Here is a 5,500-nt window from a genome sequence, read left to right on the forward strand (position 1 = left end):
AATCCTCTGGAGCAACAGAGATAGAAAATTCTAAAAACGTGGGAGCCAGACAAGATGGGGAAATATACTCCTCAGTGGGAGTGGGGTGGAATTCTCCTCAAGTCCTAACTTTCGTGGTGTGTAAGCGATCCCAAACAGAGTTAAGGGGAGGTGAAATGGAGCTGCCAAACTTCCAAAGAAGAGATTATCTACTTAATTAAAGTTTTTTTCCCCCTTCTAAGTCCTTCAGCCAATCAGAACTCAAGTGCCAGAGAAAGATTGAGTCGATCAAAAGAACACTCCAGGATCCTCCCAGACAAATGCAGAAGAAGGAGACGAGGAAAAGGGGACAAAGAGAGGAACACGGAGAAAGAGGACAAAGAAAGAAGGGGGGGAGGAAAAGAGACATAGCAAATCCCCTCCACATAATCAGCGCTTGGGGTTTCTCTCCTCCCTCTTGCCTATGCCCTCCCGCCCCACCACTACCTCCCCCACCCATGCATACTCACCGGCAGACTGAGACACACAGAGAGGATAGCCTGGTCCCCAAGGGGATTTAGAAGGGACTGTGCTTTCCTGGTTGTCCTTTGTAGGGCTTTGAGCCTTAATCTGCATTCAGAGTAGCTTTCTTCAGAGAAAAATATACCATGTACTGGGTGAACCTCAGCCCTCTGATTTGCAAATGTGGGGATTCAACCCAACCACCTCTGTAAGTTAGAAGCTTGGGCTACTTTAGGGAACCTGAGGGTTTCTTCCTTTCAACTTTTCCATGGAACACTTACTTGTTGAATGCCTGTTACATTCTCAACCCCACGCTAGGCAGCGTGGACATTTTAAAAAGACAAAACATGATTTCTGCCCTAGAGACACTTATAGCCCTGTATGGTGGTAAGATAAGAATGTAATTTAATAAAGTATTAACTTGCTTCAAAGTGTCTGTAAATCATATAGGCTTATTTAGGGAAGGTTTTCTACAGAAGGTAGAATCTGAACTTCAAAGACGGGTTGAGATTTCAATAGGTAGCCAAAACCCTAACTTCTTAAGACTCTGGTGGTGAAGCAAGTAGGGAACTGAGATTCTTGCTCACACATCTGAGTTGCTGCCCCTTTTGTCCACTAGAGAGGAAGGGTCACCTCAGCCACAGTGTTGGGGTCCTCAAAGCACCCCCAACTGACTTCCACATGGCCACATCTCCTGCTTTGGCATCCACACCTCCTTTCCTGAGGACTCCCCACAGGCAATGGTCTTTGTTCTCTTCCTTTTATCCTTGTTACTCAGATCTACACTGGCAAACTCAACTGACAAAGAATTAGCAGATTAAGTCATTATCAAATTATTCAGGCGGGATGATTGAGGGCTCTTGACCTAAGTATTTTGACTATCTTTTTCGTCCACCTGGAATCTTCCAGACCAGGTCGTTATTTGGGATTCCTAACTGTGATATAAGCTTGGTGGGTTTTGACTCCCACTCAACTTTAGGTCCTCTGTTCTCTCCTCTTTTCCCCCTCAGCTTTATTGAGGTATGATTGACACAAAAATTGTATGAATTTAAGGTGTACGATGTGGTATTTTGACATATGTATATATTATATTGTGAAATGATTGCCACAATCAAGTTAATTCCAGCTATCACCTTACATGGGGTGTGTGCGTGTGTGTGTGTGTGTGTGTGTGTTGAGAAAATTTAAGATCTGCTATCTTAGCAGATTTCAAGTATTATATACAGTAATACAAGTATTATTAGCTATAGTCACCGTGCTGTACATTTGATCCCGAAAGCTTACTCATCTTACAACTAAAAGATTGTACCCTCCTAGATCTTTCTGTCTTTTATCATTCAGAAAGGAAGCAGCCAGGGGCACCTGGGTGGCTCACTTGGTTAAGGTTAAGTGGTTGACTCCTCAAACCATTCTTGGTTTGAGCTCAAGCCTCTGACTCTTCACTTAGGCTCAGGTTGTGATGTTGGATTTCTGGAACAGAGACCGGCACTTCTTGGCTCAGCAGGGAGTCTCCTTCCCCTCTTCCTCTGCCTTCCCCCCATCCCCTCCCTGCCCTTGTTCTCTCTCTCTCTTTAAAATAAACCTTTAAGAATAAGAAAGAAAGAAAGAGAGAGAAAGAAAGAACCCAAGTCTTTAAGACCTAATGTCAAGTCCTAGGAAGGTAAAGAGTAATGACTCCTGAATTTCAATCTTGACTTCTTCCCTGACAAAAATAGGAAAGTTCTTTCCATTTACTTGACTAGGGAATTAATTCCCAGGGGATAGAAAAAATTTCTACGAGGTAAAACAGGCTTGGGCGATTTTTTTGTGAAAAAAGAGTAAATTTAAAACAAATTTCTTGATGCACTCCTCCACCACCTCAGAATTTTTTCCCACAAAGGGAAAATTTAATACCCTTATCTTTTGTACAAAATTAATGCATTCTCATTGTAAAAACGTAAACGTGACAAAATGCATAAAGAGTGCAAATCCTCTTTGAAGACCCACTTCCTACTCTGCCCTCCAGAGTCTGATGCTTAACCAACTGAGCCCCCCAGGCATCTAAGTGGTAAACTCATTTAAATGATTATTAATGTCCTAACACTCTGCTCTATTTTTTAATCCCTATTTAAAACTTTGATAGTGTCGCATTTGCTTTGTTGTACTTTTTCCTGAGAAAACCTAGAAATGTTCATTTGTCTCTATATTTAACTGGCAAAAACTTAATGGTCTATGATGTGTCAGGCCCTGGGTAAGACCCTGAATTAAAATGAATAGAGAAGTCTGTCACCACATTTACAGTCTGGAAGAAACAGATCAGTACACTCAGAAGTGGTAAGGGAAAGAAATGCATGAGACGCTATGAAACAGGAGGGGGCGCTGGCTGGCTCAGTTGGTTAAGCATCCGACTCTTGATTTTGGTTCAGGTCATGATCTCTGGGTTGTGGGATCAAGCCCTGAGTTGGGCTCCCTGCTCAGCAGGAAGCCTGCTTCTTCCTCTCCCTCTCCCCCGCTTCTATTTCCTCTGCCTGTGTCTCTCTCTGTCAAATACATACATAAAATCTTAAAAAAAAAAACAAAAACAAAAAAAACGAAGAAACAGGAGAGAGCAGACAGGCTTCTGAACATATGTGAAGAGTGGGGGAGCGTCCAAAAAACAAATACGAGTTCATCAATAGTCACAAGGAAGAAGGGGGTTCCACACAGAAGGAATAACAAATCTGTGAAGCATTGGGGCACCTGTGGAGAACTGTGGGCAGTTCTCTGTGGCTGCAGTGTGGGTGATATGGAGAGGGAAGGCCGGAGAATGAGGTAGAATGCGCTGGGGGTGGAGGGTAGGGGAAGGACCTTGTGCTGAGGAGTTTGGATTTTATCCTGAAGGCAACTGGAAACCACCAAAGGGTGATGCGCAGATGTGTGACATAAAATTTGTGTACCTGACGGATTATTTTTTGGCAATGATGGAAGATGGCTTAGATGAGACTAGAGGCAGAGACAATTTAGGGCCAGTGGCAGAAATCCAAGTGACGAGTCTAGAAGACCTGTACAAGTGAATACGGATCCATGTCAAGTGAATGAAAGAGGATGGAATTAGCTCTTTAGCACAGTGGAGGCCACTGTGGTTGAATATGTGCTTGACACTTCATGCTTACTAAGTTTTCAGCACTTATTATTAATATTTTAATCTATTGTTTTCCAGAGTATTTGAAAGAAAATCTATTCTTAAATTTGATCTGCAGACAGGGGCACCTGGGTGGCTTCGTCAGGTAAGTGTCTGACTCTTGATTTTGGCTCAGGTCATGACCTCAGGGTTATGAGACAGAGCCCCGAGTTGGACTCTGTGCTGGCCGTGGAGCCTGCTTAAGATTCTCTCTTTCCCTCTGCTCCCCCTACCTGCCATCTCTCTTTCTCTCTCTCCCTCTCTAAAACACACACACACACACACTGATCTGAGGGCAATGTTTAGGTAACAGTATCCTTTTTAGATTGACCAGGCATCCAAAAAACAAGCAAACACCTCTTTATAAACAAAATAAAAAGACTAATAGAAATAGAAATATTTTCAACGTCTATGTTGCTCTTATACAAACTATTAGGATGAAAAAAAGCCGGCCCTATTTATATGGGTACGCTCTTCAAAAATTAAGAAATAAAAAATCCAAGACGCAGATGAAAAAATTTAGCTTTACTGATTTTGAGAAAAGACAGATTAAAACAATGAGATACCACCTTCATTTATCAAACTGGCAAAGTTTTTTTTTTTTTTTTAAATGGGACCTGGGGCACCTGGGTGGTTTAGTCAGTTGAGTGTCTGACTCTTGGTTTCGGCTCAGGTCATGATCTCACAGTTGTGGGATCGAGCCCCACGGTGGGCTCTGTGCTCAGCGTGGAGTCTACTTCAGATTTTCTCTCCCTCTCCTTCCCACTCACTCTCTCTCTCAAATAAATAAAATAAATAAAATCTCTAAAAAAAAATGAGACCCAATATTGACAAGAGTATTGTGTTTTGTCAAATGGTCGTTTTACACACTGATGGTAGGAGTGTGAAGTAATCCAATGCTTTGCAGAGCAATTTGATAATATGAATTTAAAATTTCAATCAAAATAATTAACAATAAAGAAATAAATAAAATTTCCATCACGTTAATACATTTGATCCAATAATTCCACCTTTATAACTTTTATCCTATGAAAGCAATCAGACAATGTTTTTCGGGACATGTATATAAGGGTATTCATTGAATTAGTATAAATAACAGCTTCGGTAGAACATTTTTTGAGCGTCCACCCAGCTCATAATGACTGCTTTTATGGGCTACTCTACCTCCAGTTGGGAACCTTCAGGAGTGACTTTGTGCCACATAGCAGCCTCTACCATCCGCAACACAAATGGTTATAAGCTGGTATCACCCAGCTAAGCCAGTCAAGTTTCCTTCCCTGAGAATTTGGATGACAGGGGAAATGACAGAGGAGAAATGGTGTCTCTGCCAAGCTGAGCTTCTCAGGGTCTTTGAGATAGAGTCATTCAATGTATTTTTTTTTTCTCAAAAGAAGAAGAATGCTGATGGTAGAGAGAGAAGTATAAAATAGCAAAATGCATTCTGACATAGATGACTGAGAGAGTCCAGAAGACCTGTACGAGTGAGTGGAAAGAGCCAAGGCTGAGCGTAAGCTTTTGTACAACCAAAAAGGATAGCAGCAACCGGTTTAAGTTGATACCTGCCTGAGACAGTTTAATGCTGAATAATGTGACTTGTGGCAGTGATCCTCTTTCACAGTAAACGACCTCTACTTAGAATTCCTAGTCTTTATATAGAAATAGGCAGAAAGCAATCAGTAACCCAGGGATCCTGGTTAACCCACTCCTTTTTACTTTACTGTGCCATTTCCACTCAATGCCGAGATTGGAAGAAATATGCCAAGACTGAGAAAGAAAAATTGATAGGGAAAACTAATTTTTTTTTTTAGCATCCCTTTGCTGTTCACATATTTTATTCCTAAACAATACTGTTTGGCTTGGTTCTTTGAACGATATTAGTGA

This window comes from Martes martes (assembly GCF_963455335.1).
Source record: "Martes martes genome assembly, chromosome: 14".
In the NCBI taxonomy this organism is placed as follows: Eukaryota; Metazoa; Chordata; class Mammalia; order Carnivora; family Mustelidae; genus Martes; species Martes martes.